The sequence below is a fragment of the Etheostoma spectabile genome, chromosome 4 (genome assembly GCF_008692095.1).
Source record: "Etheostoma spectabile isolate EspeVRDwgs_2016 chromosome 4, UIUC_Espe_1.0, whole genome shotgun sequence".
In the NCBI taxonomy this organism is placed as follows: Eukaryota; Metazoa; Chordata; class Actinopteri; order Perciformes; family Percidae; genus Etheostoma; species Etheostoma spectabile.
In genome coordinates, this window is record NC_045736.1 from 9154675 (window position 1) to 9166006 (window position 11332).

Sequence of the window (11332 nt, forward strand, 5' to 3'; positions counted from 1 at the left end):
TTATCCCAATCTCTTAAATAGAAATCCAAAGTTTCCAGACCGTGTGCTATGTTAGTGTATAGACTGTCCAAAGTTGCTAAAAAAAAACTTTATTGGGTAGATCTGTAGGAGGTAAGATCTTATTTACGAAGTATGTGGTATCTTTTACATATGCTGGTAAAGTTTGTATGTGGGATTTTATGAAGAAATCCACAAACTCAGACAAAGGCGCCAGTAAAGAGTCGTTTTTGGCCCCTATAGTACGGCCAGGTGGATCAGTCAAAGACGTATGTACTTTTAGTAATGTATAAAAATAGAGATTTCGAGATTCAACTGTTTTCTTTGGCCCTTTCCAAATAGATTCACACTTCTTTTTGGTAAATGCTACTTGGCTCAGATTTTAATCGTTTGTAGAACTTTTGATTGGAGAGTTGGGATATAATTTCTGCCTTGGATAGAGTTTCCCCCACCTGTATCAGCAGGTTTAATCCACTTCTTTGTCATTGATTAATTCTCTGAGTGCCTTCTTTTCATTTTCAGTAAGATTATTTCTTCTTTAACAAATATTGCTGGTAACCCTTGCCTTTTCAGACTCACCTGCCATAGAAAAGAGATGTGCAAAAGCGCTTTCAAAAGCAAAAGCGATTCAGATAGGTATGCAAGAAAAATCTCCACAGTCCTCAATACCTTTTAATTTTAAAACAAATGAGTGATCATTTATAGACCCTTACTGTGATAGTATGCCAATATATACAGGGGTCAGTCTGCATAGGTTTTCATGCTAAATCACAGATTATGGTCAGGAATTCATCAATTAAGATATCTGTGCTGGACAACAAAGCATTCAGCTCAACATCTCAGACGAATAGCTGATAATGCTGAGTTAAATCTCATTTTTCTTTTTAATAGGAAAAGCATCATCTCCAAAATACCTCATAATGAAACCCCAGACATGTACCCACTATGACAACAAGTTGTATTGTTAAGAAGTTGTGAAACTTTGACATAATCCTTATGGCTCCCTTGGAAGCCAACAATCAGAAAATTGTATAAAAATCAAATATCATTGATTCAAGGGTATGCCGATGCTCTATTGTGCTCCGAACGTTTGGTGTCTGCAGTGAAAATGTATAAAAAATTACCTAAATTAAATTAATCAAAGTTGATGTGTAATGTGGGATATTTTGGTAGTCTTTGCATTTAGGTGACTGAAATTGGATATTTTTGTATACTAGTTTTGCCTTAATTCAGTCCAGGGTTTTAGGATAAAATGCTCTGCTCCTACATTTGAAAATTCTGTCTATAGTTACCTGTTCTATATCAACACTGGACAGATTACACAGCTTTTTCCTTTGGGTGATGTCTACGATCTGTCTGGCTCGGTATTCTCTGTCACAATCTATATTTTTTTTTCTTGTGCACTCAGTCTCTTTTTGTCTCCTTGTTTCATATTTATTTTTCAATTCTCCTTTTGTCTGGATCTGTAGTTCACAGTGACTCAGTGGTTAGAAATGTGGCCTTACATCAAGACAAGTTTGCCCACATGCCAAAGACATCCAGGTTAGACGCAGGAAACCATGAAGTTCCCTGTAGGTATGCATGTCTTTATCTGGTAGCCTAATGCATGCTGGGATAGGCTCCAGTATAACCTGTTTTAAAATGGATGGATGGATGGATGATGTTTGTGCTTCTTTCTTTTGGTTCTTTTGGTCTCATGCAATAACCTGCAACATTTCAAACAGCCTCAGCGTTGCTCCTAAACCACCATTTGTCTGCTTTACTGACCACTGAGGTGCCATGTTGAGTAATAGTGATGCCATATTAAGGTTTATTCCATTGTCCAATTTAAGCCCTGGCGAAAGAGCTTGTCTCATAATTTCTGCTTCAATTTAACCACTGCAGGTTTTCCTCCTCCTTCAGACTTTCCCAACTGAAAATATAAAGTTCAATAATTTTGTGTGTGCACTTGGTAAAACAGATACGCTCAAAATGTAAACAGGCACACTTTGGTTATGACTTATTGATAACAAGGCTAAGTACAAGTCTAACATCTATCTTCTTTAGCTCATTATGTCCTTAGAGCCAAAGAGCACATGTCTTTTAAAACCTACATTTGTAGAGTGGCACTCGTCAGCCATTCTAATGACATTTACTCTCTGTAGTTAGTTGACATTTATTAAGGACATAAATAAATAATTGAGTTGATTGTTTTTACCAGGCAGAAAAAGGAAGGAGTGCAATATGTAGAGAAAGTATAAGAAGGCATGCATGAAATAGGAAAATGGACTGACAATAAGTCAGAAAACTAATTTTATTGTTCATGGGAAAAAAACAGAAGGAAGAGAGGCGATGAAGTGGGTAACTTTGGAAGATGCAAACAACGAATGTGTGCTTTCATTGTGTGTTTGTAAGACTGTTTACTATATTCCTAATCTCCAAAGAAGAACTTGCTTTGGGACTTTCTGCAGTTTTGGGGAAAAAAAGTATGCTAAGAACCCAATTTTCAATTGAAAGAACATTTAACATTTTATTGTAGAAATAATGCTAGAGAAGTTCAAACACCAACATTATAGCTGCTCTGGGGAGCATTTGTTTTTACTTTCTTGTACTTAGTCTTCCCTTACCTTGTCTCAAAATATGCAAATAAGAAAAAATAGTATAATTAAGAGCAGCTGGGAAGCATGGAAGAAAACACATTTATGAACAACAATCCAAGCCATGATTAACCAAATAAAGACTATTTCAGGGGTGATGTTGGATAATTGAGGTAGCTAACTTTGCAGGTTGACTACTCTCGCGCAACTATAAAATTGGGTGAAAACTGAAAAGAGATTGTGAGACTCAAGGTCATCCAAACAGTGCATCACTCTATTGTTAGAAGCTATAAAAGCAAACCAGAAAGTAGGAAAAAACACAACAATTTCAGTATCAGATTGGATCATGTACTGCATGACACCCTCAAGAGTATGTATCTTCCCAGATTTGCAATCCTACAAAAACCTTAAATCTCTCAGAGGCTCAGCCAACAAAGTTAGTGAGGTTACAAAGCAGATCTGCCAAGAAGGTTTGGAAATTTCCCTCTTCAGTGAGCTGAGGCTGAGCTGGGGAGTATTGTTGACTAGACTCTAAAACATAGATAAGTTGGGCTTTTAGATAAAGATTTATGGTAGTCTGATTTGAAATATATTGAAACAGTTGCTGTGGTTGTCATTTTAAGCAGGGATACTCCCTTACTGGGAACAACACGTGTGTGTGTGTGTGTGTGTGTGTGTGTGTGTGGGGGGGTCATATTGTCAAAGGCCTCTTGAACTGGATAGTGGTTGTCTGAAAATTAGAGAAGCGAGTAACTAACACAATCTTATTAAAGTGGGTCCAGTTAAATCTTAATTGCAGAACGGCAGTGTGATCTGCAATTTTGTGCACAGCGCATGTATTTATATTGCAACATGAGTGCTCATTTACCAAAATTATAGGAGACCACGGTCCCATCCAAATGAGCAAGTGCATGTGCCACCGACAGCACCAGTGATGACTGTACCAGCTAAATTCACTGAACGTCAACAAGAAATTACAAGCTTCAATGGGTTATGCGGTGCACACGTTTGGCCTTTTTTATGTATTGTTTACACATTGCTGATTTTGCTGTACTCACATTATCTGTCTTAGAGAATTTATGATATAAAGATGTCACATCTGTTTTTAATGGTGCACAGCTGCATGCACAAATAGTAATCCGGGGACACGCTGGGATTTACTGATGATACATATCTTTCTAAAGATTAAACCTGTGTGTGTGTGTGTGTGTGTGTTTGTGTGCTTGTGCGTGTGCACGTGCGTGCACACTAGAGTTGCTACAGTTCAGGGCCTGTGTCTCATCTTTGTTTCTACGGCATAATGGGCTTTGTACTGTAAGATAATACCCAAGAGACAAAACAATACTTCTGAGCTAGATTGTGAAGCCGTCCCAGTTGCAGCACCGCTTTTGCTCCAAGCTACGTCTATGATTGGAAAACCTGGATTTACCGTCAAATGATATTAATCGCTGCAGTGGTCCTTTTCACGTTATCATCTCCTCTCTTTTCAATCACTAAGCTCTCAGTGTCTAAACTATTTTCTCAGTACCTCCTAATTCACTCCTACAATGACACTCAATGTCAAAGTAGATACATCTGCAACGTTTTTCTTTATAGCAGCAGAAAAGAGAGACCTTGGCAGGATTCAGTTGTAGCCTATACCTAAGAGTAGCCAGTCAAACCGTTAAAAGGCTTTTTTCTTCTTCTCTTAAATAAAAAAAGCACCAGCATAGGCTTTTGTAAAAGATACAAACACACACAGTACTTTTATATATCAACTTAAATAACTGATATTGATTCAGACCGTTATTTACCTGTACCATAATTTTGAGGGGGGATATAACAATCTTTATGTACTTTATAAGCATCCCAGTGACAGAGAAGTAGCCTTAGCCTACCAATTGTCTGTTTAAACTTGAAGTCAAGTTGTCCAAACCTTGCACACCGAGCAAGCTAACAATAACCAGTGCTTTGCGTGCTTAACAATTTTAGAAAGCATCACATGTCTGTCAAACTAAGCTCTGCTAACTAAGTTAGCTACGATCAGCAGCTTATAGTAGGCTAGCTAGCTCATCAATCACATTCGCTATGGCAAAATACTGTAATATTAAAAGACACAGTACAGGCAGTGGGCTATAACAGTCTTAAGCTCACAACATGAAATTTCAATCCCCACTTTTTTACACAGCTTCACTCCTAGCTCTCATGTCAGCAACAAGTTGTCAGCGCTGCTGAATCAAAGATTATTTCAAAGAAAGCAACCAGCGTCAACAGGAATAAAAGAGCAGTTTCCTGCTGAGTAAGTTCTTCTCCAATCTAATGTAGTAGTGTCAAAAGAAGTGCTGTCTATGTTTATATGGTTGACGAAACTAGCAACCGTAATGTTAGCTAACCGTAGTAGCTACTACGTACTAGCCAACAGCTAGTTGTTGGCCAAGGTAATTTTGGGGATGTTAGTTGTTCTGAGTCTGACCAGTAGCCTACTGTGCAAAGAGCATGCATTGTTTATCTATTGTAAATTAAGTTAGCCCTCAATGTACAGTTATTCTAAGTTGTATCATGGTTGTTTGTGTCCATACAGTATGTTGTTTATAGGCTATGTTAGCTTCTGCTTCTAGCGAGCTAACAAGCAATAACTAATGAGAGAATATAGGAATGTAAGAAATTGAACGTTAACGTTAGGGATAAAAACATGTTTAATCATACAAACTGAACTTCAAGCCAAATATTTGTTGTGCGATGGGTTTTGAGAAATATCTTAATATCTATCTTTATCAGCCCAATGGGGGTGTTTTCTTAAGACAGTGAGTAATTTTTGCATGTTGCATGTTTGCACATTACAATTAATCTTCTTTTTTTTGCCTGTGGTGCAACCATGTTTGGATTATTGGTGGAGACATATTTTCATAAAGACAGTTTTACCTTAAACAAAATATGAAATTGTACATATAGTTGTTTAAAAGGTGTGTAATAAGTTGTTGTTACAGCCTCAGAAGTCAATGTCTCAGTCAAAATGTTTAGTTTGCCACTATAATGAATTAATTATTGAATCAGTATCCGTTGCTATCTTTAAATTACTTATTTGCTATAATGTTTTGTTTGAATTAAGCAATGTTGACTTACCACTACAGTTTCATCACATGCAGTGGGCTACATAATTGCTAATATTTAATCTGTTTCCAGTAAAAAAAAATCCCTAATAAATATTTCATTTTACATTGCTCTTTTTCATTTTCCCTTTAATTATTCATGTAATTCATCACTTGCAAATGTAGGTAGAGACTTGCCATTTAAAACACATGCATGTTAAATATAACAGAAGAGGACATAAAGAGGTGTAAATGATGTTTTTGCAGCGGCGTCGGGCTCTTGTGGTGATTTCTTTGGTATGTGAGACATTGTACTCGAGAAGACATTGAAATAGATAGCATCATTCTTTTTTGTGAGGGATGCACTGTTTATTAGAGATCTATCAAGTGAGATGAGGTATTGCACTGTAACTCTACAGTACCTGTGTATTTATTGCCCTCGCTTGATGCCTCTGGAAGGCCTGTAATAGAACTGATAAACAGGGCATTTATGCTCAGACCTCCTTTAGCTTGTATTGATAAGAACATTTGGCACTAAAACATGTATGGCCATCATTTATCATGACAGTTTGTAGTTTAGCATGCCCCACAATCTTACGGTAGCAGATTTTTAACCCAGCCAGTCAGTTTTTGAACCATTCAGTTTGCTTCTCCAGCCAATAAAGACCTTAAAGAGGTAGGACAAGAAAGGTGAGATTACAAACCAGCCCATCAGTCTAGTAGTTGCCCAGACCACTTTTTCATCTATGTGTATTAAGTCTTTCCAACCATTCAGTTTGCTGTTCATCCATCAGACTTTTTAACAATTCAGCCATACTGCTATAATATTTACAAGGCATTTTATTAGCAAAACATGGTAAATGGGTTTTGCAACCAGCTAATTTGTTTTCATTTGTTAAGCGTTTAGAAAAGCAGAGCTAACACATATCCCTGCTGAATCTTCTCCTCCTAGGCTCCTAAGCTCCTTGCTCATCTGATCATGATTGAACAAAGCACTTGACTGTCAATGCTGATTCCCATCTGTAAGTACAGTTATTGAAAGCAGACCGCACACCTTCACTTGTAATTTGTATTAGAGGAATTGATTTTGACTCTGAGCTCCCTCTATGTTGTGCTACCATGTTTGTGCCATGTATGTGTTTTTTAAGTATGCTGTTGACTCCTCCTGTACCAGCTTTGCAATGGTAATTGGGAAACATAAGATGCCTTTCAATGAAATGTTGTATACTGGGCCTTTGGCCTAACAGAAAAACCTATGCTCTTTGGGTTTACAACTTATATGAACTGGAAGTGAAACCCCCCCCCCCCCCCCCCTCTTGAATCAACTAAATTCAAAATTGTATTGGCCACCTATTCCCAAGCTCAAAACTGAATGAAAAAGCATCATTTATGCCCATTATCCCACAAACTCTTCCATTGCACTGTAACTAGTGGGGATGCCATTTGACAGACAGATTCCAGCTATGTGAGTATTTGCTGTCTTACCTGCATACGTATTGGGGGATTATGTGGCATTGTAGGCTTTATATAAGGTTTCAGTAATGGATTCTCGACTCTGTATGTGTGTTTGTGTGTGTGTTTGTGAGAGTGTTTGATGCAAAAACAAAGAAACCCTCTGTGTGTGTGTGTGTGTGTGTGGGGGGGGGGGGGGGGGGGGGTCTGGGTCTTTGTGATGGCTGAAAGGCTTTAGAGTCCACAGGGACTGATTTGTCAGTCTGAATGACAACAGTGAATGCACCTGTCATAGTCCTTTGAATATGCTCACCATTACTAGCAAGATAGAACCCCAGAATAACTTGTTGTTATTTGTGTTTGTTTGTGGTTGTAATAATGCACTGATGATAGTACGGGTAGGCTCTGTGACCTGCTCCTTCGTGTGTGTGTGTGTGGGAACGTGCATTCCCATGGACACATTTTGCCAGCCTTTCTGTCTTCTGTCCTCACACCCTGGGCTTCACTAATTGAATTGTACTGAAGCCCCTGAAAAGATAAACATGTAACAGATATTAAAACTAGCGGCTCACCACAACAGATGGTTAAAATCATCTTAACTCTCTAGAAATTAGAAAAATGGATTTCTGCTCCTTCAATTTTGGAGTATGGAGAAAAGGAAGTGTGATGGAAGAACTATCCCCTGGTTCATTTAAGAGGTGGAAGGGGCAGATTTGGACTGATGAAAAAGAGAGTAAGGGAGTGGAAGGTTAAATGAGAGTGCAATGTAATGTCACATGCAGGCTGCTATAGTTGCAGCAGATTAGTATAAGTTCCTTTCCAATCACCTTAGTAAATATCCCTGTCGGTGATGAAATTGATCATGTTGCTTCTGAAGATAATCTGTTGGGTTCAAGTGGAAGTGTTATTGCAGTATGATGTCATTCTAGTGGTACATCTTTATCACTGTTTACTATGTGACTGACTTATATGGCACTATTTATAAGCGCTGGAATATACTGTGTAGCCTTGCATTGTTGTATTTATCATTTAATTTTACTGCAGTGTATCTGATAACCCATTGACATACTGTATCTTATCTCTTTTCCAAACCCTTTCGATTCAAAGTACTGTTTTTAAATTATTGTTAACCCCAAACAGAGTGACACAACCTACATCAAATAATGAGTGCCTTGCAAATATGTGTTTATATCAAACATTCACACAAACACATTCACACTAATATGATCTTCGTATGATCTTGGCTGATTATGGCTGCTGCTGTAACACGAGTTGCATGGGAATATGTTAATTCCACTATTGTATACAGAGACATGGCATACTCCACACTCCATCATGCACTAACACTTAATTACATTCATTCTCTGAGAATTAAAAGAGCAATAATTTGCACATCAATTGACAATATCAACATGTTTTTGTAGAACACACTCTTACTTTTTCTTCAAGTATGTTTTTATCAGGGTCATTCAACATGAATCATAAAACTCGCTTACATTGCACTGTAAATGCAGAGCCCTCACACATTTGTTCCTTACTGCAGAACTTTGAGGGACAGGATCAACAAAAGATTATATAAACAAGCTACAGGGACTTTTGAAGCTTAAGGTAGGACTTTAAGATTTATGACCTGGATAACAGTGAAGCTAGAAGTCTTGAAATCCTTCAAGCAACCATCATAACACATGTACATGAAAAATCTTAAAAAGCTGTTGCGTATTCTTTGAAGTCCATTGCCCAGATTATTACCACGAGTGAGAAAAAATTTGCTTCCTTGTCTCCTTCACCAAGGCCATATGACTAATGGCCTTAAAGTGGATATTTTTTTAGTAATTCTCTGATAGTTTTTTTAAGAATGCAAACAACAAGTAAAATGCATATATCAGGCTCCACCATCTGCCTCCCATCAGCAATCTCTCTTTCACATTTCCTGTTTCCGTGCACTGGCAGTGAGAATCGTTATGAATCATTGGTTGTTAATGGGACATTGACTATTCCAGTCACAGTAGGAGTGAGGGGAGGGGGCAGCTGGGAGTCCCATGGGGACTCAGACCTGTGGCAGATCCATTATTCATGGTTCACCATTGGCTTGTAGTGAACACTGACACCCGACCTGCCTAAATCAAACAGTGGCAGTGAGTTTAACACCCCTTGGGAAATGTGAGGCTCAGGTAAAGGTGGGGAAGGTGGAGGGGAGTAGTGGGGTTGATGGTGAGGTTCAGATCAGAAAGGAAAGGAAAGAAGGGTGAAGAGGAAGAAAGGGAATGGCCTCTCTTTTTACTCCAGTGTCTCTTGCTTGAAAGCTGTCAGCACAGTAGCTGTTACAACAACCTCTTTCCTGTGCTTTGGTAAGCTGGTTCTTCCTTTTTTATTTCTTTCGTCATCACTGCTCTTCTTCTTTTATATTCTCTTATAGTCACTATAAGGGTCATAAAGCCACATACTGTTTTTTGTATTGCAATACACAAGCTTTTCTTTGTGGATCACCTTGCACAACAACTTCTTTTATAAGTAATACAAGTAAAACATAAACTTTGACTTTAAATTTCAACAGAGTAATCCACTGAATGTTTAGATTTTCTATTTTGCTACCCTCTGAAACGCTTAATGTTCACTGTGCAGAGACAGTAGATTCATTCATGCACTAGTGTGGCTTTAAATTAACCTTCTGTCTTTTTTGTCTGAATCAAAGATCTCAATCTCAGTCAAACTTGGATAAAACTGTTGTCTATAAATATTATACACAGCAAATGAAATGTGGGGAGGGTTAAAGATCGTATGTGTATGCAAAGGTGTAGCTCGGGGGAAGTGTTTTCAGCGACTACACTGAACGATCAGTAAGCCTTCAGAATGGATGTTACAATTATGTAACGGCAATCTACAAGACCTCACTGGTGTCCTCTCTGTCATTGCTATGCAGGGGAGTTAGTAGTAAGGCTCCATTCAGCCCCTGAGCCAGAAGGTGACACTGTATTGAAGCCAAGTTCTAAATACCAAACAAGGGCCTGATTGCCTTGTATACACCAGCATTAGTATGATATGAAATCACCTTCAGTGCTGTCAGAGAAAGTCTCGCAAGTCTTGCTTGCACAAATATCCTGTGTGACCCAAATATTAAAAAACATGTCTGTGCACAATTGCAAACATATATGCATGATATACAGTAAAGTGGTCAATGGCTTCATGAAATAAAAACAAACTGAACATCATAAGAGAGGCCATCTTCTTTGAATTATTTCCCCGCTCTTGTTGTTACTGAGCTGAAAAAAACCCTCACTAGGAAACCCCCTTTAGATACATTTTCCCTTGATAACTTGTGTAACAGGTCATTACTGCCTTGTTTGTGCATGTCTGGTTTTCCTTGAGTAATTGTATAAAATCAGCGAAAGCCTAGCCATGGCACAACTACACTAATAGTGCTTTATTATTCCCTGTTTAGATATGGACTCTAATGAATCCAGAGACTGTTTTGGTTCGTACATGACGCACAACTCATTTCCCGCAGACAAAGAGCCCCTGAAGTCCCTTGTAATTACCCACAGAGATGTTGAGTTTGTGGGTTGCGTCTTTATCTCCTTCAACTCGACACATCCCATGGGCAGCCCCTCCTGTTCTCACTGAAAACTCCTTATTAATGTGTACCGTTTTCTTTGATCTTGCATCATTGCTAATTTAAGTCAAATGGATTCGCTCATTGTATAACTATTAGCTTGTTTCCACATAATTTGACATTGCAATCAATAGTCAATAGCACATGGTGGTAATTCATGCAGGTGTGCTGTGGATGCTGTGTGTTTGGTTGCGATATTGTCTGTGATAGTCCTAATTATTTAGTCCTTTACAATTTAGCACTTGGGAAATCATTATTTCAGATGTAATGTTTTGAAAATGAATGCAGAAAGATATTAATTTGTTTATGCTTTATATTTCCAAGGCAGTAAGTAAGAACTTGAGTCATCAGGGGAACTTGTCCTTATTTGTCTGTGCTGTCTTGCCAAATGTGTAAGGTTTTTTTTTAGAATGTATTTTCTGGAACAGTTTTTGGGAAGATTGCCAGTGGCACTCAATCAGTAGCACCAGCAGCTATAATCCTGTATGCACCGTGCGTACATTCTTTTCAAATTGATTTTGTACAGGGGGGAGTTCTGGATTTGGGCTTCAGTCTATCATCTCCCATCTCTCTGACAATAACAGAAATGCATGGTCAGTGTGGTGGGGAGAGCGGGGGGGGGGGGGGGG

General features: G+C 38.4%; 1 protein-coding gene across 3 annotated transcripts in view; it reads left to right on the forward strand.

Annotated features, from left to right (window-relative positions):
- Positions 1 to 11332, forward strand: part of cdh22 (cadherin 22) — a 187087-nt gene that overhangs the window by 9885 nt on the left and 165870 nt on the right. The window contains exons 1-2 of one of the 3 annotated variants that reach the window (XM_032513323.1): positions 4627 to 4851; positions 6594 to 6663. The exons of 1 other annotated variant lie outside the window; for it this stretch is intronic. The gene's annotated coding sequence lies outside the window, so the exon portion shown is untranslated. Of the gene's footprint in view, positions 1 to 4626; positions 4852 to 6593; positions 6664 to 11332 lie in introns of those variants that run through there. One more of the 3 variants, XM_032513322.1, reaches the window with a different exon arrangement.